This window comes from Mobula birostris, chromosome 2 (assembly GCF_030028105.1).
Source record: "Mobula birostris isolate sMobBir1 chromosome 2, sMobBir1.hap1, whole genome shotgun sequence".
NCBI lineage: Eukaryota > Metazoa > Chordata > Chondrichthyes > Myliobatiformes > Myliobatidae > Mobula > Mobula birostris.
The window spans coordinates 176210464-176233054 of record NC_092371.1 but is presented as its reverse complement, the minus strand read 5'-3'; the positions used below and the strand labels follow the sequence as shown (position 1 = coordinate 176233054).

The window sequence follows — 22591 nt, the reverse complement described above, 5'->3', positions numbered from 1 at the left end:
AGAAATCCCATCACCTTGGACAGGCCCTCATATTTTTCTTGCTGTTAGTGTATTTGCTAGGTATTGCACTACAAAACAACATTATTCACAACATAAGTCAATGACAATAAACCTGATTCAGATTCTGATTTTAATTCATAAAACCATTCCGGTTGGAACTGTGTATGTTATTTGTGTGTTGACTTCTAAATCTTATTGACAGTGGAACCATAGGGGCTCAAGAAAGAAACAGATAGTTAACTTTCAGCTCATTCTTGCATGAGTTTGTGAATGATTTCCTGCAGCATTGCCATCACTCCTTGGCCAGTTTTAGAAGTTCCTTGGTGCTTGTAGCTTTTTAGGGTGTTAATTAAAGTCAGTGTTTACATGTGAAAATAACAAAATTGCCTGTAAACAACAACTACCTGATCTTGTTGACATAAATTTAGTTAAATCTGAATTCACTGCAGGTTTGGGTGAATAATTGTAAACAGAGGAATAAGTTTCCTTCAGCTAGTTTTGTCAAATTCCATCATGATCTTGAATCCTTCCAAGAACGAGTTTTATTTTTTCTAAGGTTATGTCTGATGTGCATTTTCTTATGATGCAGGAGGGCATTCAGTCTGAGTCTTTCAGGCTCTCAGAGCCCATTTTATTGTCACACGCAGTTATCAGATCATGAATGAGGAAGGTCTCATTGAACCCTATCAAATATTGAATGGCCTGGATAGTGGAAGTGGAGAGCTTGTTTCCTATAATGGGGGACTGTATGACTAGAGGATACAGCTTCAGAATAGAAGTGTATTCACTTAGAACAAATGAGGAGGAATTTATTTAGCCAGAGAAGAGTGAATCTGAGGAATTCATTGCCACATTTGGTTGTGGAGGCCACACCTTTGGCTATATTTGAAATGGAGGCTGATGGGTTCTTGACAAGTAAGGGTTTCAAAGATTATGGGGAGAAGGCAAGAGAATGGGGCTGAGAGAGATAATAAAATCACCCTTGAAGGAATGGCAGAGCAGGAAAAAGGGCCAAATGGCTCCATTCTGTTCCAATGTCTTGTTATCTTTTGGAATAACATCAGTGGAGAGTAGCTGGCCTCTGATCCATCACTAGGTGTTGCTTTGGCTTGCATTCCTAAACCCTGCAAGACCTTTATAAATGATTGCTTTATTATCATAACATGTACCAAGTTACAGTGAAAAACCGTTGTTTGCATGCCATCCAAATTAATCATTGCTTAAATAAATACATCAAAGTAGCACAAATGGAAAGCCAATAAAAGAATGCTGAATACAATTACCAACACAAACACCTATGTCAAGATGCTGTTCATTGACTATAGCTCAGCATTTAACAGCATCATTCCCACAACCCTGACTGAGAAGTTGCAGAACCTGGGCCACTTTGCAAGTGGATCCTTGACTTCCTAACCAGAAGTCCACAATCTGTGTGGATTGGTGATAACATCTCTTCCTCGCTGACGATCAACTCTGGTGCACCTTAGGGGTGTGTGCTTAGCCCACTGCTCTACTCTCTATATACCCATGACTGTGTGGCTAGGCATAACTCAAATACCATCTATAAATTTACTGATGATACAACCATTGTTAGTAGAAACTCGGGTGGTGACAAGAGGGTGTACAGGACTGAGATATGCCAACTAGTGGAGTGGTGCCACAACAACAAACTGGGACTTAACGTCAATAAGACAAAAGAGCAGATTGTGGACTCAGGAATGGTAAGATGAAGGAACACATACTAATTCTTATAAAAGGATCAGAACTGGTGAGAGTGAGCAGCTTCAAGTTCCTGGGTGACAAGAACTCTGAGGATCTAACCTGGTCTCAACATATCAATGCAGTTATAAAGAAGGCAAGACAGCAGCTATACTTTATTAGGAGCTTGAAGAGATTTGGCACGTCAACAAATACACTCAAAAGTTTCTATAGTTGTGCCTTGGAAGGCATTCGGACAGGCTGCATCACTGTCTGGTATGGAGGGATTACTGCACAGGACCAAAAGAAGCTGTAGAGGGTTGTAAATTTAGTTGGCTCCATCTTGGGTACTAGCCTACAAATTACCCAGAACATCTTCAAGGAGTGGTGTCTCAGAAAGGCAGCGTCCATTATTAAGGACCCCCAGCACCCAGGGCATGGCCTTTTCTCACTGTTACCATCAGGTAGGAGGTACAGAAGCCTGAAGGCACACACTCAGCGATTCAGGAACAGCTTCTTCCCCTCTGTCATACCATTCCTAAATGGACATTGAACCCTTGGATGCCATCTCACTTTTTTAATATATAGTATTTCTGGTTTTTTTGCATCATTTTCAATCTATTCAATGTAAGTATACTGTATAAAATAGACTGAATAAGATTTACTTGTTTATTTATTTATTATTATTATTTTCTTCTTGTATTTTATGTATTGCATTGAACTGCTACTGCTAAGTTAACAAATTTCATATCACATGCCAGTGATAATAAACCTGATTCAAATTCTGAGGAAGTACAGTGCAGGTGCTCAATTAATGAACAAGGGCCACGGTGGTGCAGCAGTTAGCACGACACTGTTACAGAGTTTGGAGTTCCATTCTGGCATATTTTCTAAGTAAGTTTGTATGTTTCTGCCCCTGTGCACATGAGTTTCCTCTGGGTGCTCCAGTTCTATCCCACAATCTTAAGTCGTACCAGTCAGTGGGTCATTGTAAGTCGCTGGACGGTCGGCTGGTGCAGGGCGAAGGGCTGGTAGGGCTTGTTCCTTGCTGTGTCTTTAAATAAAAAATAAAATAAGATACAGTTAAGGGATAATGTGTTCATCTTTTCCTGCTAATGTGACGATTAAGGATTGGAGCTATTTCTTAATTCCATAGAACAAGTTACTACTGTTGTTCAAGATTAAGTATTTTCATTATCCACTGGAAAGGAATTTGCATGAGAAGTTTAACTAGACAAAGTTGGATTCAAGTTTATTGCTCTAATGGTGCAATGAAAAACTTGAGGCATCACAGGTATGTAGCATCAGGTATGCAATCCCACCACAAGGTAACAAACACAACTACCAAATTAAGTGCAAAGTAATGCTAAGCTGTAGTGGTTAGATCTGAATGGTTGAAAGGAGTAGCTGTTCTGTAACTTGTTGGTGTGGGACTTCAAGCTTCTCTACCTCCTGCCGGATATTAGCTGTGAGAAGAGGTAAAACGTGGAACAGATTGAGAAGGAGCTGGATTGACCATTGTGATGCTGACCTCAAAACATTCTTCCATTCTGAACAGGACCTTTTCGCAGAATCCAGCTTCCATTCCAAGCCAATATTCCTTCTGCCAACTTGTTTTATTTGCTATTCACAAATCTTCAGTCTTGAATCATCACTGTGGCTCCTTGCCAGTGTCTTTTGTTTACTCATAATGTACAACATTTATTGCAAAACATAAGTCAAACAACTAGAACAGAGTTTCAACAGCCCAGGAAGCATCTTACAGCCATATGACAGAGAAATAGAATTAGTCAACTTGGCGCATGGGAAGTGCTCTGCCATTCCATCATGGCTGATTTTTTTTTTAAACCCTCTCAATCCCATTCTCCTGTTTTATCCCCATAGTCTTTGATGCCCTATCTAACCAAGATCTTGTCAACATCCACTTTAAATATACCCAATAACTTGGCATCTACAGCCATCCATTGCAATGAATTCCATTCTCTGGCTAAAGAAATTCCTCCTAGACTCCATTCTAAATGGACATCTTTCCATTTTGAGGATGTGTCCTTTGGCCCTAGACTCCTCCACTGCAGGAAGCATCCTCTTCACATCCACTTTTGTCCATGAGCTCTCTGTGGTGCAAAACAAATCAACAATTATTTATTTATTTTTGTTATGTGAGGTAGAATGTATCAACAGCTGTTCATCAAGGCAGGAGAGTTTCTCAATAACCTCCAGAAGTTTGATTGACATAATCTGTTTTCCAGTTGTACTTGCAGTTCTTCAAAAGTTATGTTGTTTGGAGGAGTTTATCTAACCAATCTCCTGTTGTTTTACAGCCTCTCTCTCCTTCTAATCATCTATAATTTCCCAAAAAACTGCTTTTGAATGAGACACTTAACTACATTCCACTCAGCTATGTCTTTAAAATCTAGAAAACTTGCAAAAAGTGCTCTTACTTGAAAATAATTCTGGCGGTATAATGAGGAAGATTCTATGTCTTTCAACAGAGCTGAATTATCTTTCAATAATTTTATAATTAGAGGATAGTTACATATATTTTATTCATCCTAATGGATTTCTGAATCTGACGACCAGCAATGTGGTAGGGAAGTAAGTCCAATTTACATCTAATAAGTACTTGGGGAGCACAACCATAACACCCAAGACCATGGGCCATGACCTAAAAGTAGGATTGGACCATAAAACATTTTTTTTTACAAGAAAGGTCTTTTGTGCAACACATTTTCTTTATTCTTTGGAAAAATGTTGGGTTTAAAGAGAGATTAAAGATAAATATTAACTTTATTTGTCACGTCTATATTGAAACATAGTGAAATAAACTGTTTGCATCAACAACCTATACAGTCTGAGGGTGTGCTGGTGGCAGCCCACAAGCATCACCACACTTCCAATGCCAGCAGGGAATACCCACAAATTACTCACTGGTACTTCTTATGGATTTGGAAACCAGGGCAACTGGAGGAAACGCATAGTGGTGGAAAGTTATCCCCAATCACTGCTGCTGTAAAAATAGTTATGCCAGCTGCAATTCCTCCCATTCATAAAGAACCTGGTGAACTTCGTGAGATGAAAGCTACCATGCAAAAACCAATTGTCACCATTCTGAGATAGATGAGCTCTTTGGCTGCAGGGCTGTCTGGGTTTAATAGTCTAGCAGTTTTAGGGTTTTATTCAATGAGCTGATGCACTTGGTAACTCATTTCACTTTATCAAGGAAGTATGACAGGGCTACAGTTCTGATATCTGTCTCTCAGTCCTGTCACATAAAATTGTCATAGGTTTATGAAAGTGATGTGAAATTATGATCCGGTGAAGCCATAAAGTAATTGAATTAAGGGTCTGAACAGTACACACCCGATTGCTGGGAATGAGCTTTGTTGTGTTTTAAAAAAAAAATTGTTTCAACATGCAAATTACAACTAAATTTGGTTTATTCTTGTGCAGTGAAACTCAGCACAATGCTTTGAAAGTTCTTGTGGCCAAGCCACGATGCACCCTGACTGCTGATGAAGGGTCTCAGCCAAAAACATTGACTGTTTACTCCTCGCCATGGATACTGCCTGACTTGCTGAGATCCTCCATCATTTTGTGAGTTATAGGACGCTTTCTTTGGCTGCATGAGGAAGCACTTTGGATGAATGTTGCAAGTAAAACTGATGCAAGATTTACAGTTCTCCAGGAAGCTCCCAGCCATAATCATCACTGTTTTACAAAGCTGACATTCACAGAGAGTGACTATAATTACATAATTAGCTGTGCAAAACATCTATTCCTCGGCATAATCGACAGACTTAAAGACAAGACAGGAGAACAAATGCTTGTCTCAGTATTGGAGACACAGATCTGAACTGTCAGTCCTCTGAGCTCATAAGAACAGTAAGGTTTATTGGTCCATGCTGATGCATACAATGTGGTAACAATAGCACTTCAGAAATGCTTATCAATCCAAAAATCTATACAAAATGTCATCAGCAAAACATCTTCCTTCTATTGAAGAGTAATCTACCTAGATGGATGGTGTTATTGTGGCAAAAAAATACAGTTACCTTTCTAAGTAGCAAAAATTGCAAACATTCAGAATTAGGTTTATTGTCATGGACATGTAGAACATAGACCATTATAGCACAATACAGTAAAGGCCCACATTGTTGAGTTGACCTTTAACCTTAGATCAATTTAACCCTTCCTTTCCACAGAGTTCTCCTTTTTTCTGTCATCCATGTGCCTACCTAAGAGTTACTTAAATTCCCAAAATGTATCTGCCTCTACCGCTGGCAGGGCATTCCACACACCCGCCACTCTCATAAGACCATAAGATATACATACCTTCATTGTCCAGATGTTCTAGTGTTAAGCCAATGAAATGGCATCTGTTCTTAACCTGTTGTGACAGTAAGCAAATTGGAGTGGATCCAAGTCACTTCTCAGGCAGGAGTTGATATGTTTCATCGCCATCCTCTCAAAGCACTTTATCACAGTGGATGTAAGTACTACTGGATAAGAGTCATTGAGGCAGGTTACCATGTTCTTCTTGGGTACTGCTATAATTGAAGCCTTCGTAAAGTGGCAGGGTGCTTCAAACTTCTGAAGAGAGAGGTTAAAGATGTCAATGAACACCTCTGTGAGTTGATCATCACATGTCTTCAGCACTCGGCCAGAATATCTTGTGTTAGTGAAGCAACCTGCCTAACTCAGAACCTAACTTGTCTCATTTACCATATTAAAGATAAAACCTTCACCCAAATTATAAACAAAAAGTGTGCAGATGCTGGAAATCCAAAGCAACACACACAAAATTCTGGGACCTCAGCGGGTAACGTAGCATCTGTAGAGAGGAATAAACAATTGCATTTCTGGTTGAGACCCTTCATCACCCAAGTTATTTTTGTTTGTTTACACAAATGACACTTCACTGCAGTTTTCGATGTAAATCTGATAGATCAAACTGAATCTGAAATCTTGAAGGGATGTCCTAGGCAATATCAATGACTATCTAGTAAGTGACATGTGCATTATCAACTAGGCTGCTCCCAGCAGGCGTTGTCCATCAGGTTTGAGTAAAACTATATCTGACTCATTCACATCAAAAAGAGCAAAGCATTTTGACAATTCGTGTGTGCAGATTTTCTTCAGGAAATACCGGGATAAACATATAGAATTACTTTTGGCAACCAGATCTGCTCCTAGTGCCAAGTGTTTTAGGTACGTGGGTGATCGATTGGTACATTATCTATTGACAAATGCTAACTTAACCAAGGAGACACAAAATGACACCATAGGAGATTCTTTTTGATATCAGCCAAAATGCTATTGACAGGTATTTTGTAGAGGATAGTTCTACAAATTGAAATAGAGAGAATTAGACATTAAGATAAATAAATTTTTGGGGAGTACAGCAATCAAGATCATGACGATGTCTTTCGGCACGTTGGCTTTCATCATTTGGGGTACCAAGTTTAGAAGCTGGGATGCAGCAGTCGTGCAAGGCATTGGTGAGGCCGCGTGTTGAATATGAAGTTTTGTAATAGTCACTCTGTTGTCGTAACAATGCTATTAAACTGAAAGGAGTGCAGAAAAGATTTATAAGGATCTTTCTGGATCTCAAGGAGATGAGATATAGGGAAAGGCTGGAATGATTAGGACTTTAATTCTTGGAGTAGTGAAGATTGAGGTTTGACCTTATAGAGGTATACAATTTTTGAGAGGCATAGATAGGGTGCATGAGCACCATTTATCTCCCAGTGTTGGGGAATCAAGAGAGCATAGGTTTAAGGTGAGAGGCTTAAGATTTAATAGGAACCTAAGGGGCAACATTTTTAATACAGCGACACAGGGGAGTCAGTGTTTGGTGCAAACTGGCAGAAAAAGTAGTTAAGGCAGGTATATCAATCACATATAAGGAATATTTGGACAGGATGGTTGTCTATTGTATCTAACAATGACAGGAGACCATGTGGGACTCTTTAAAGTTACACCCTTGACCTCAGAAGTCCAGGTTCAATGTATGAGTAGTCAGCATTAGCTGGGGTCTTTCTTGGTTGTAGTGGATGACTATGACTTCTTCTCTGCCTTGCAAAGCCCTTCTCTCTCTAGGAAGCATTGCAGAACCATCTTCCTGGCTGTTGGATCTCACTGTTGATATCATCCACCGAGTCTGCTGAAGCTGACTTCACATGCTAGGACAGACATGTCCTTATCTCAGTGGGATATGAGGCCTGTTGGCTACCCTCACCTAGTTTGCCCTGCCTGTTGAAGCAGTCTGCCAAGGTGTGGCTGCTGTCACATGCAAACAGGTGAGAACTGAATGTCCAGTGAGCAAGTTGTCCCAGAATGGACACAACAAGCCCCTTCACCAGACGTGCTCTTTCTCCCTGGACAGGTGCATTGATAGGAAATGCCAAGAGGAGTGTGGGTTAAATGCAGGTAAATGAAGTTAGTTTGGATGGGCATCTTATTCACCATAGATCAGATTCTTATTATCAGAGAAACAGTATGGTAACATGCTCTTCTGGCCCAATGAGCTGGTACTACCCAATTACACCCTTGTGACCAACCTGCAGAGTCTTTCCATGCTGTGTGATTCAGTCATGTGGCATTGTTTGATCACCATCAAAAGTTGTAAATAGAGAAATAACTTGCAGGTTAAAAGATAATGGAATGTCTTCAGATCCTTAAAATATTGGGTGTAACTTGTTGGAAGAAGACACCTTCTATCTCTTTAATTCTTAAGAAAGATAAAGACTCTACTGATTGTGCTTCATATATACCTATCTCATTATTAAATGTGGATGCTAAAATTCTTTCAAAAATAATGGCTAATCGGTTGGAGAATATACTAGCCAAAATTATTTCTCAGGACCAAACAGGTTTTATAAAAGGCCATTATTCCTTTTCTAACACTCGGAGACTGTTAATTGTTATATACTCATCCCTCTCGAAAACTCCCTGATGTGTTGTTTCTCTTGATGCTGAAAAGGCATTTGATAGAGTTGAATGGAAATACTTATTTAACGTTTTAGAGAAATTTAGCTTTGGTACTAATTTTACTACGTAGATTAGAATGATGTATAAAAGCCCTATTGCTACTGTTATTACTAATAACTGCAGATCCCCTTTTATTCGACTTTCACAGGGTACGAGACAGGGACGTCTGTTAAGTCCTTTGTTATTTAATTTGGTACTGGAACCTTTGGCTATTGCACTTCGTGAAGCTAAAGATATTCAAGGAATTTCCATAAATGGGGCTATTCATAAGATTTCCCTCTATGCTGATGATCTCTTAGTTTATGTTTCGAATCCTGAAGAATCTATTCCTAGTTTATTGAAATTGTTAAATGAATTTGGAAAGTTTTCAGGATATAAATTAAACCTGCATAAAAGTGAATTATTTCCTTTAAATGATTCTGCTCCTATATATGATGACGTTCCTTTTAAAGTTACGGATTCTTTTAAATATTTAGGTATTATCATCACTAAAAATTATGGAGACCTTTATGGAGCTAATTTAGTTCCCTTAGTGGATTTTATGAAGCAATTATTTTCTAGATGGAATCCACTTACTTTCGCTATTCAGTCAAATTCATGCAGTTAAAATGATCTTACCAAAATTTTTATATGTATTTCAAAATATTCCTATTTTTTAACTAAGTTTTTTGATCAGGTTAATTCTATTATTTCATCTTTTGTTTGGAATAATAAAAGACAAAGAATTGGAAAATGCCATTTACAAAAATTAAAAAAGGATGGAAGTCTTGCTTTGCCTAATTTAAGAATGTATTATTGGACAGTTAATATACGTTATGCGTGTTCTTGGTTATATTGGACCGATAAAAATAAACGAACACCATGGGTTGATCTAGAATTGAAAGCTGTGAAACAATTTTACGTGACTTCATTATTAGGAGCTTCTTTACCTGTACAACTAGCCAAAAGTTCTATTCTAAATATAAATCCAATGATTAAGTAGTCATTATGAATTTGGTACCAGTTTTGTAGGTTTTTTAATCTTAAAAAATTTAACCTTCTTAGTCTAATTTATCGAAATGATTTATATAAACCTTCACTTAGTTATCTTACCTTTTCTCTTTGGAGGAATAAAGGAATTTATTCCTTTATGGATCTGTTTCAAGAAAGCCGATTGATGTCTTTTGAGAAAGAAGTAACTAAATATTCTCTCTCATACTCACACTTTTTGCAATATCTTCAGGTCAGACATTTCTTACAAGAATATTTAAATAATTTTCCATATAGACAAGATTCTGACCTGTTAGACATTATTTTAAAAATGAAACTTTTAGTGAAAGGTTTCATTGGGAAAAATTATAATTTACTATTACAACAGGATAATTATCCTTTACTTAAGATTGAGCAAGATTGGGAAAGAGATCTTAACATGACCTTGATAACAGAGGATTGGTTACAAATGTTGAAGTTGGTTAACTCTGATTTGCGCCAGTCACACTCTAATTCAATTTAAAATTGTACATCGTTATTATTTGACAAAAGAGAGACTGTCTGAAATATTTCCTAATGTCAATAGTCAGTGTGATAGATGTAAAACTGAGATAGCTACATTGACACATATGTTTTGGTCGTGTTCTGTATTGAAACAGTTTTGGAAATCTATTTTTTTTACAATTCCTAAAGCTTTAAAAATTAATTTATAACAGTTAATTAATTGACAGTTTTGTTTGGTATAATTCCTCAATATATTCACGGTATTTCTATATCAGACCAATACATAATTGCATTTATCACATTATTGGCTAGAAGGGCTATTCTATTAAAATGGAAAGATGCTTCTGCTCCCACTTTGATACAATGGTTCTCTCAGGTGATGTTATGTCTTAATTTGGAACAAATCAGTAGTCGAACTTTTGATCCTCAATTTGACTTTGAGAAAAGGTGGGGCTCTTTTGCCCACTACTATCACTTGATTTGAGTTAATTAAGATGGTCCCCTTCTGATTCTTGGGTAAATGGATTTAGTTGGCAGATTGATGTCTTTTTTTTTTAATAGAGGCTTGTATGGCATACAGCTCTGGGTTTGTGCTCCAAATGTTATTTTTCTCTCTCGGTTTTCTTTTTGTTAATAGGGTTTTTTGTTTTAGTTAGTAGGGGTTCTTTTTTCCTTCTTTCTTTTTTCCAAAAAAAAAATAGCTTTAACATTTGGTTTATTTTCTTATTATTGATATACTGTTTAGCTTGGTTGATAGTTTAACTTATTATACATATTGATATGTTGACTTGATTATTTTAATGTTTTTTTGTTGATTTTCAATAATAATAAAAAATATTTTAAAATGAAAATGAAGAAGACACCTTGCTGAGGGACATAAATTGTATAATTCTAGCAAGAGCAAGAGACTAAAATTGCTGAATAGTTTTTGTGTTGCCTTGGGTATTCCTACTTCCAAGGTGTCAATATCTTATGTTTTTTTTTAGATTCTTCATATTAAAGAAAAATAAACCATTTAGCGTCTGAGCTGCTCCACCAGCCTTTCAGTGATCATTAACCTTGAAATAGTGGCCACACATTTTAATTCTATTTCTCATTCCCATTCCAACATTGCAGTACTTGCCAGTACTTCACACAATAAGACTATTCTCAGGTTGGATGAGCAAGATATTCCATTTGGCTAGCATTCCATCTGATGGCACGAACTTCAATTTCTCTAACTTTGGCTAATTTCCCCCTACCCCTCACCCTTCTCTCTTTTCAATTCCTTATTCAGGCTTTCTTCACCCCTTTTTTTTCTGATCTCCTGCTGATCACCTCTCTCCCATGGTTCACTCTGCTCTCCAATCAGATTACTTCTTTAGTCCTTTACCTCTTCCACATACCACCTCCCAGCTGCTGACTTTACCCGACCTTCACCACCTACCTCATCCATCAATTGCCAGCTTGTACACCTTCAAGTCCGTCCACCATCTCATTCTGCTTCTTTCCACTTCCATTCCAGTCCTGATGAACTGTCTCAGCCCAAAAAATCAACTGTTTATTTCCCTCCATAGATGCTGCCTGACCTGCTGAATTTCTCCAGCATTTTGTCTGTTTTGCTCTGGATTTCCAGCACCTGCAGAATCTCTTGTGCTTTATATTAAGATTAAAATTGAGCTTAGTTTGTTGAAGGACAAAATTTCTTTTCTATTTCAAACAACTAGTGATATTTCTTTGTACAGTGGCTGCAGAAATAATATGTCTAAAAATTGATTGTTCTGTGATGCATAGAATCATAGTGTCTTTGAGTCAAATGTTTTCATAAAGAAAGCTATTTGTAATGATGGAGAGAGGAGATCTTAAGTGATTTCACTTTGTGTGAGAATTGTTCGGCAAAAGTGATATTGAATTTCTTTTTTCTGAAGGCATACTTGAGAAATGCAAATGGTAGTAACTGAACCACATATTGGTTTACTATTGTTACAGGTATTGAGGTACAGTGAAAGACTTGTCTTACATTCTGTTCCTGGGGCGACATGGTAATGTAGCAGTTAGTGCATTGCTTTACAGTGCCAGAAATCATTGATCGGGGTTCAATTCCTATCATTGTCTGTAGGGAGTATGCACATTCCCCCTGTGACTGTGTGGGTTTCCTTCGTGTGCTGCAATTTCCTCCCACATTTAAGATACAAGATGGTTTGATGTGATTTCCTGTACACAAATGTAAAGGAGAATGAAATAATTTTTATTCCAGCTATGATGCAGCACAAAAAAAAACAACAAAAGATGAAGAACATCATAATAATGATGAATACAATCAATATAAAGACTTAAAATGGCTTGTATATATAGATTGATTTCGTATCCATAAAATGATGGAAGGCTGTACATAAGGTGAATAATAAAACAGTGGTAGAGTTGATGGGTCCCGATGTGGCCTTTTATATATTGGCGAGACCCGACGCAGACTGGGAGACCGCTTTGCTGAACATCTACGCTCTGTCCGCCAGAGAAAGCAGGATCTCCCAGTGGCCACACATTTTAATTCCACATCCCATTCCCATTCTGACATGTCCATCCACGGCCTCCTCTACTGTAAAGATGAAACCACACTCAGGTTGGAGGAACAACACCTTATATTCCGTCTGGGTAGCCTCCAACCTGATGGCATGAACATCGACTTCTCTAACTTCCGCTAGGGCCCCACCTCTCCCTCGTACCCCATCTGTTACTCATTTTTATGCACACATTCTTTCTCTCACTCTCCTTTTTCTCCCTCTGTCCCTCTGAATATACCTCTTGCCCATCCTCTGGGTCCCCCGCCCCCTTGTCTTTCTTCCCGGACCTCCTGTCCCATGATCCTCTCGTATCCCCTTTTGCCTATCACCTGTCCAGCTCTTGGCTCTATCCCTCCCCCTCCTGTCTTCTCCTATCATTTTGGATCTCCCCCTCCCCCTCCAACTTTCAAATCCCTTACTCACTCTTCCTTCAGTTAGTCCTGACGAAGGGTCTCGGCCTGAAACGTCGACTGCACCTCTTCCTACAGATGCTGCCTGGCCTGCTGCGTTCACCAGCAACTTTGATGTATGTTGCTAGAGTTGATGGGTGGAGGTCTTGATCAGCTTTGCTGCCAAAGACGTTCAGTGTGGGGTTAGTGAGCTGTGGGCATGCTATGTTGGCGCCAGAAGTGCAGAAACACTTGTTTGCTGCTCCCAGCACAATCTTTGCTGACTTGATTTGATGCAAACAACCCATTCAGCACGTGTGTTGATGTGACAAATCAAGCTGATCTCTTTGATCTCTTTCTTCCATGCGGATCAATTCTTTACAAAGCTGTGATTGCATCCAGGTGGAATACTGTCTGTAGTGCATTTATAAACCTTGGCGAGGGTTATCAGGGGTATGCCGAATTTCCTTAGCCTCCTGAAGACGTAGACACATTGTTTAGCCATAGTGCCCATGGGTAAATTCTTGGTGATTTTTAAGCCTTGGAACTTGAAGCAACTGTGATAGTGTTTAAAGAATCTATCCTCAACAACTGACAAGGTGTTTGTGATGATCTTGGCTTCTGTTCATACTTGAATTCATGATAAAATATTTGAAAGCCTTATTTTTAACTTTCAGTACAGAGCAAATTAAAATATTCCTGAACCAGCTTCAGGTTCCACAGATCCTTCGAACTGTTTTGATTTGTTATTGGTTGGTCACATGGGTGTAAGAATGATTAGAACTTTAATCCTTGGTGTAACGAAGATTGAGGTTTGACCTTACAGAGGTGTATACAATTCTAAGAGACTGGTTTAATTTTTATCTCCAGATGTTTGAGCAGATCTGAAGTAAAACATTGTCAACATAGCCAACAGGTTTATAGTGTTGCTAAAGTAACTTTAAAGTTCATTCTTCACATGCGGTATTTGAGAGCAGCTTCAGTGCTTGTTTTAAAATCTTCACCAGTTCAATTTTTGCCTGGAAGCATGAAGGACGCATTATCCATCAATGTGCACTACATTTGTTAGCCTCATGTCCCTCAAAATTGCAGAAATTAGAAGTGGTTGAGGCTGGTCCAATAAGAACATTCACAGGACACCTAGGTGCATGGATAGCAAAGGTTTTGAGGAATATGGGTCAAATTTGGGCAAATAGGCCCAGCATATATGCACTGTTTGGCTGGCATGTACATGTTAGGCATAAGGGCCTCATTCTGCTGAACACTGAAGAAATTAGGTTGAGATATGTCAGGTGTAATGTTTCTATACAACCAAGTGTTGAGGGATGAAATACTTCGTATGTTTGAGCTCTTCTTCTGACACAGATGCTATCTGACAAACAGCAATTACAGCAGGTTCTGTTTGTCTTTAAAATCTGACAGGTTTCTGGTCCTGCTTTTCTGTGTTTCTTGCCTTTTACATCTATCTACAGGGGTATTGCCTTCCATTTGTGCTCTCAGGCACATGTCACTGTAGCTGAATGTACAGGGAAAAGTGCATCTTGACTTTAGGTTCCACACCACCTGGTTCAACAACAGTTAATATCCCTCAGTCATCAGGCACCTGAACCAATGTGGATCACTTCACTCACCACAACTCTGAACTAATTCCACAACCTGTGGACTTGCTTTCTGGGGCTCTGCAATCAATGTTTTCAGTTTTATTTGTTTACTTATTATTTTATTTTACATTTGCTTAGTTTGTCATCCATTGCACACTGGTTGTCACTCTTTGTTAGTATGTAGTTTTTCATTGATTCTATTGTATTTCTTTGTTCTCCTGTGAATGCCCGTAAGAAAGTGGATCTCTTTAAGAGTATATGGTAATATATGTACTTTGAACTTTTGAAATACAGAGACAATTAGATCACACTACTGACGTCATTAGCTCCTGTACTTTCCCGGTTAGATAAAGCAGGCATCTGGATGCTCTAAAATACTCAGATGAAAGGTGTTCCTCACATTTGTGATACATGTAACTTTTTCCAGAGATAGATCAGCAGCACGGTACCATAGTGGTCGACATAAGGCTATTAAAGGACCAGCTGTAAAATCAATAGGGCTTCAATTCCTTCTGCTGCTTGTAAGGAATTTGCACATTCTGCCCTGCAACCACATGGGTTTCTTCTGGGTGGTCAGGTTTCCTCTCGCGGTCCCAAGGTGTACGGGTTAAGGTTAGTGAGTTGTGGGCATGAATTTCACTGTACATTCAATTTATCAAAATGTCAGAATCTGATTTAATATCATTAGCGTATCTTGTAAAATGTTGTTTTGTGGCAGCAGTACATTGTAATACTTAATTTAAAACCATAAATTACAATGAGAAATATATACTACATATAATTAAATAAGTTGTGCAACCAAGGTTAATACAATGCTGGAATTATTTTATCAGGTATATTATGTATCTGATAATATCTGAATATATAACACCAGATGTTATTTTATCAGATTAATATAATACTGATATATCAATCCCTTATCAAGGGTAATATAATTCCTTGATATCCACAAATCAATGATGCAGATGTTTTCAGAACAGCGCTTCAACCCCATGTTTAATAGTGTTCCTTTCGTGTACTCCAGCCACAGACTCTACCCAAATCAGTATTAGCTGGACAGTGATTTCCATAGAGAAATGCCTGATGATCTTTAAAACAATGTCACATAGACTGAAGGTGATGTGACGGAATCTGAAGGAGAGAAATGAAAAGGGGATGCTGCTAGTAGATGATACCTCAACCCACAGCCAAATTGTCCTCTGCATTGCGATGATTACCAATGAATTGTATGGTTGAATTGTCAAACCAACAGTTTGAAGGAAAAGAGACAGGAGATGTTGGAATTAATTGGTGGGTCGGGTAGATACAAATTCATTTATTTATCACACGTACATTGAAACATATAGTGAAATGCACTGTTAGAGTAAATTTATCAACCGTATATCACCATATACTACTTTGAATTTTATTTTCTTGCAGGCATTTGCAGGAAAATAAAGAAATGCAACAAAATTTATACTATACATAAGTGAAAACTGGCAACTGGGCCAATGTGCAAAAAAAGACAAATTATGCAAATAAAAAAACTGTATAATACAAGATGAGTTATAGAGTCATTGAAGTTGAGTCTGTGGGTTGTGGAATTAGTTCAGAGATGAGGTGAGTGAAGTTATCCACACTGGTTCTGGAGGCTGATGGTTGTAGAGTAATATCAGTTCCTGAACTTGTTGGTGTGGGAACCAAGTCTTCTGCCTGATGGTAGTTGCAAGATGAAAGTGTGGCCTATGTGCTGGGGGTCCTTGATGTACCAGCAAAAGCCCACATGCGTTGTCACATCTTCTGGTGCCCATATAGCATGCCCACAATACTCAACAGATCAACAAAGAACACAACAAGCGACAAAACAACAACAGTGAAGGAAGTCCCATTCTTCCCTCTCACACATGCTCCCCCCACACGTGGACAGTCCTCCAACCTAAGTACAGGCTTCCAGGTGCCTTCAGTCTTCAGGTTTCAGCAATTAGGCTTTAACTTCCGGACTTCTGATGAGTTTTCGGTCTTCTGTCCTTGATATTCGGTATCAATCACAGGCCCAGGCCTTGAACAGCATGTGTGATGAGAGATTTAGGGAGTGGAAGGTGTCTGATATTAAATGTGTCGTGTGAACAACATTTTGTTCATGCACTCACAAGTCACAGACATGGTACAGCATTAGATTCGACTGAATTCAATGAAATTAAATCGAACATAGAACATGGTACAACGCAGTACAGGCTCTTTGGCCCACCGTGTTGTGTCGACCTTTTAACCTACTCCAAGGTCAACCTAACCCTTCCCTCCCATATCAATCTCGATTTTTTTTTTTTTTTTCTGTCATCCATATACCTATCTAAGTTTCTTCAATGTCCATCACGTTTTTGCCTCTGGCAGGGTGTTACATGCACCCACCACTCTGTGTAAGAGGATAAATGCTGGAGGAAATCAGCAGGTCAGTAGCATCTATGGAAGGGAATGAGCAGTCAATATTTTGGCTGAGGACTTCTATCAGGACCAGAAAGGAAGGGTGCAGAAGCCAGAATAAGGGCAGGGGAAAGGGAGGATTACCAGTTGGCACATGTCAGACTAGCTGAGGGCTGAAGATTGGTTGATGAGTGGGGAGAGGGGAAAGTGGGTGTGTGGAGAAAGAGGGATGAAGTAAGAAGCTGGGAGGTGTACAGACACAAAACGTTGGAATATGTTTATGTGTGTGTTCTCAAGATGTCTGCCATCTGCAGAATGGCTTGTATATGTGCAGAATAAAGTATTACTGTTACAGAGAATGTGCAGTATGGGCAGAAAATAAGGTGCAAGGACTGTACTGATGTAAATTGCAAGAACAAGCATTACGCACACAAAATGCTGGAGGAACTTAGCAGTTCGGGCAGTATCTATGGAAGTGAATAAACAGTCAACGTTTTGGACTGAGATCCTTCATCAGGGTTGAAAAGGGAAAGTGAGATGCCAGAATAACAAAGAGGGGGGAAAGGAATGTGTTATGTTTTGTAGCTCCCAAAACTAATCAAAAGAATGCAGGAGCCTCTTCCCTCTCTCTCAACCTGCTGTTCACCTCCCCCCTTCCTTTTCTCCCATAGTCCATTCTCCCCTCCTATCAGATTCCTTCTTCTCCAGCCCTTTACCATGAGAACACTCAGTCCTCTTTTATTATCATTTAGAAATGCATATATGCATTAAGAAATGATACAATGTTTCTCCGGAGTGATATCACAGAAAACAGGACAAACCAAAGACTAACACTGACAGAACCACATAACTATAACATATAGTGACAGCAGTACAAAGCAATACCATAATTTGATGAAGAACAAACCATGGCACGGTAAATAAAGTCTCAAAAGTCCCCAAGTCGATCGACTCCCGAGTCCTCATTAGCAGGCGGCAAAAGGGAGAAACTCCCTGCCATAAACCTCCAGGCACCAGCAACTTGCCGATGCCTTGGAAGCAGCCAAACACAGCCGACACTGAGTCCATCCGTCCAAAAACTTAGAGCTTCTGACCAGCCTATCCAATACAGCTTCCTGAGCGCCATCCTCTGCCGAGCGCCTTCGACCTAGCCCCAGCCACTGAAACATACAAAGCCGAGGATTTCAGGCCTTCTGCTCTGAAGATTCCAGTTACCACACAGTAGCAATGGCAGCGAAGTGGGCATTTCAGAAGTCTTCCAGATGTTCCTTCATACTCTTACGTCCGTCTCCATCAAATCAGAATTGTGCACGGTCCCCTACTTAACAGATAACAGACATCACCACTGAAGTGGCCGCGTGGGCTGCCGTCGCGCTGCCATCTTCTCCTCCATTCCCACCAACCTGGCTTCACCTATCACCACCTAGCTAGTCCTTCTTCCTCCCTCCTTACCTTTTTATTCTAGCATCTTCCCTCTTCCTTTCCAGTCCTGAAGAAGGGTCTTAGTCTGAAACATTGACTGTTTATTCATTTCCATAGAATCTGCCTGACTTGTTGAGTTTCTCCAACATTTTGTTTGTCACTCTGGATTTCCAGCATCTGCAGAATATCTTCTTCGGAAATCTCTCCACAGTACATCTGTAGAAATTTTCAAGAGTCTTTGGTAACGTACCAAATTGCCTCAAAATCCTAATAAAATACTGTATAGCTGTTAGTGTGCTTTCTTCATAATTGCATCAATATGTTGAACCAAGGATAGATCATCTATCTAATGGTTTTATAACCTCAAGACAATTTTCCAGTGGAGGCATTTGCTATATTCATGATTCCTACTCTATTGGTATTTGACCATCCCACAAAAATTAAGACCCCTTGTTGCTTCAATTAAAATTGCCCACTTATTTTGGTGATTTATAACGTACACTGTCCAGTTGAATGAGAGTCGCCATTAACAAGTTAGCTTTCAAGCTAAATTTTACATATGGTAGGCTGTATGAATATCATGTGCATGGACAGCACCATCTGAGAATGTCAAATAAAATTACTTAGCCTCAATTGCCTCAATGTACCTCAAAGATCTGATGTGTAACGGCTTATGGCAGGGGTGGGGGAAACCTGCAGATGTCTGCGTGCAAAATTCAAAGGACATTTTCATTATTGGATGATGCACGATCGAAGGAAGTTCATCGACTTGAGCGTTGTAGTTGAATATCTGCTGGAATAATTACTGTGCAGAGACACAGGGAAGAAGTTTTAGGAGGCAACCTGCACCAAGTGTGGGCAGGAGTTACAGCTGCCAGTACTATTCAACTCCCTTTTTGCAATTCTATTGCCTCGATGGAATTACCTGAAATATTTATTCCTCTCTATAAAATCTACCCGAGTTCCAGCATCTGCAGAATTTCTTGAGTTTCCTTTTAAATTGTTATTGTAAAGTGGAATTGATTAATTGCTGCAGATGTTCTGTACTTTTTCATTTGATCATATATAGAATATAAAGCAATACAGCACAGTACAGGCCCTTTGGTCCACAAAGTCATGTCGATCTTTTAACCTATTCCGGATCAAACTAACTGTTACCTCCTATATAGCCTCCATTTTCCTATCATTCATGTGCCTAAGATTTTGTTCAATGCCTCGACCACTACCCCTGGCAGGGCATTCCACACACTAACCATTCTGTGTGTAAGGAATTTACTTCTGATTGCCCCTCCCCACATACTTTCCTCCAAATATCTTAAGTCTATGTCCCCTTGTATTTGGCACTCTGGGGAAAATGTCTCTGTCTCTCCACTTAATCTACATCTTTATTAATTCAATCAAAGGCAGCTGAGGAAAACTTCTGTTGATATTGGATTAATAAGCCTAGTGTACCAATCATACTCAGCACTGGTCTTCCTACTCGTGCTGTTCTCAACTTAAAGTCAAAGTTGAGGTTGTCATTTGCACAAGTGCATGTAAGCACAGGTGTAATGAGAAACTTACAACAGCCTCACAGGCACGTAGCATCAGACACACAATATTCAAAATGAAAGCGTTTTTAAAAAACTCCCTTGTTACAATGATCAGACAGGCACAGAGAGAATCTGTATTTACCAGCAATGACCTTTATTGCCTCAACTAAAAACCACAAACAAACTACCCATATGCAACCCCACTAGGATTCCATGACACGCCATGAACAGTCAATGAAGAGAAAAGATATTACCTGAGAAAGAAGACGACAGTGGCCAGTTGTTCCTCATGGTCTCGATCTCCACATGTCCATGGAGTCCTCCTCATCCACAATGGTTGGTTTCAGATTGCTGGAGAGATATCGCCCTTGTGTATTTGAAGCTCTTGAATCTTAGTGTTTCTCATCAGTTGAACTGATAGATCTCCAAACATTTGGCTCAAGGTCACCTGTCCAGGACTACAACCAATGTTGTTTTATGTTTCTGTCCCCCACCCCTATCCTTGTGCATGTGTTCCTTTGAAATTTAACTGGTCAAAATCAGATAAACTAGGTGACAGTGAGTCTAACGAGATTACTAGAATCTAACGAGTATCATGAGATTTGAATGATTCTGGAAGACTGAAGAATTGCAAATGTCACTCCACTCTTCAAGATGGGAGAGAGGCAGAGGAAAGGAAAGCTTTGACCCGTTAATCTGACCTCAGTGGCTGGGAAGATTTTGGAGTCGATTATTAAGGATGAGATCTCTGGGTACTTGGAGGCACATGATAAAATAAACTGTAGTCAGCATAGTTTCCTCAATGAAAAATCTTGCCTAACAAATCTTTTGGAATTCTTTGAGGAAACAACAAACAGGAAAGACAAGGGATAATCGGTCAATGTTGTGTACTTAGATTTTCAGAAGGCTTTGACAAGGTGCCACACATGAGACTGCTTAACAAGTTATGAATCCATGGTATTAATAGAAAGATTCTAGCATGGATAAAGCAGTGGCTGATTGGAAGGAGGCAAAGAGTGAGAATAAAGGGAGCCTCTTCTGTCTGCTTGCTCCTGACCAGCGGTGTCCAACAGGGTTCTGTGTTGGGACTGATTCTTTTTATGTTATATACCAATGATTTGGATGATGGAATTAATGGCTTTGTTGCGAAGTTTGCAGACGATAAGAAGATAGGTGGAAGGGCAGGTAATTTTTAGGAAGTAGAGAGACTGCAGAAAGACAGATTAGGAGAATGAGCAAAGAAGTGGTAGGTGGAATACAGTGCAGGGAAGTGTATGGTAGAAGCACTTTGGTGGAAGAAATGAAAGGGTTGACTATTTTATAAACGGAGATAAAATACAAAAACCTGAGATGCAAAGGGACTTGGGATCCCTTGTGCATGATTCCCTAAAGGTTAGTTGAGTCAGTGATGAGGAAGGCAAATGCAAAGTTAGCATTCATTTCAAGAGGACTAATATATAAAAGCAAGGATATAATGTTGTAACTTTATAATGCACTGGCGAGGCCTCACTTGGAGAATCATGAGCAGTTTTGGGCCTCGTATCTTAGAAAGGATATGTTGAAACTGGAGTAGGTTCAAAGGAGGTTCACGAAAATGATTCCATGATTGAATGGCGTGCCATATTAAGAGTTTGATGGCTCTGGAACTGTATTTGCTGGAATTCAGAAGAATGATAGGTGACCTCATTAAATGGTGAATGGCTTGATACAGTAGATGTGGAAACGATGTTTCCTATGGGGGAAGGATCTAAGACCAAAGGATACAGCCTCAGCATAGAGAGGTCTCCTTTTAGAGTGGAGATGAGGAGGAATTTCTTTAGCCAGGGAGTAGTGAATCTGAAATTCTTTGCCACAGGTGGCTGTGGAGGCCAATTCTTTATATATATTTAAGGCAGAGTTTGATAGATTCTTGATTGGCCAGGGCATGAAGGAATACAGGGAGAAGGCAGGAGATTGGGGCTGAGAAGATAATTGGACCAGCCATGATAAAATGGCAGAACAGGCTCAATGAACCAAATGGCCTAATTCTACTCGTATGATCTTATGGAGATTACAGATTGCTTCTTTGGTAGGTCTGGCACTTTACATAATAGATAATTACTTGTCTGAGAATGTCTTGGGTTTAGTAGGTCATTACTTGAAGTTCCTTGCGTCCACATGTGATTGCTCTGATTAGATTATGCCAGAGCAAGAATATGTTGAGAGTTGTCAAGATGGGGGGAACACAAAGTCAATTGGTTTGTTTACTTCCCCTGTCCTTGATACATCCAAATTCACTAATTTGTAGATTGTAGTTCTTTTTGTCTACTTCCACTGTTCTTTTTTTTTTTGGTAATTTATTTTTTATTGAAGTTCATCATCAAACAAATCTAAATCTACTAACTTGTAGACTGTAGTTCTTTCTGGCCAACAAAGCATAAAGTAAACACAAATTTTACCAGAAAGCATGTACAGAGAACTGAAGTCCACATTGGTCCAAAGTTGTCAAAATGTTGCATTACTGTAGGAGTGATCAGGGTTTTCAAGAACCGAATGGTTGAATGGAA

The 22591-nt window shown here is 39.2% G+C and overlaps 1 protein-coding gene and 1 long non-coding RNA gene across 2 annotated transcripts in view; one reads left to right on the top strand and one right to left on the bottom strand.

Annotated features, from left to right (window-relative positions):
- Nucleotides 1-22591, top strand: part of csmd1a (CUB and Sushi multiple domains 1a) — a 2254753-nt gene that overhangs the window by 548303 nt on the left and 1683859 nt on the right. The gene's annotated exons all lie outside the window — the stretch shown is intronic.
- Nucleotides 1-22591, bottom strand: part of LOC140193934 (uncharacterized) — a 69449-nt gene that overhangs the window by 3632 nt on the left and 43226 nt on the right. The window contains exons 2-3 of the long non-coding RNA XR_011885001.1: nucleotides 6031-6288; nucleotides 2673-2752 (exon numbers count right to left, since the gene is read on the bottom strand). This is a non-coding gene — a long non-coding RNA (uncharacterized lncRNA). The remainder of the gene's footprint in view (nucleotides 1-2672; nucleotides 2753-6030; nucleotides 6289-22591) is intronic.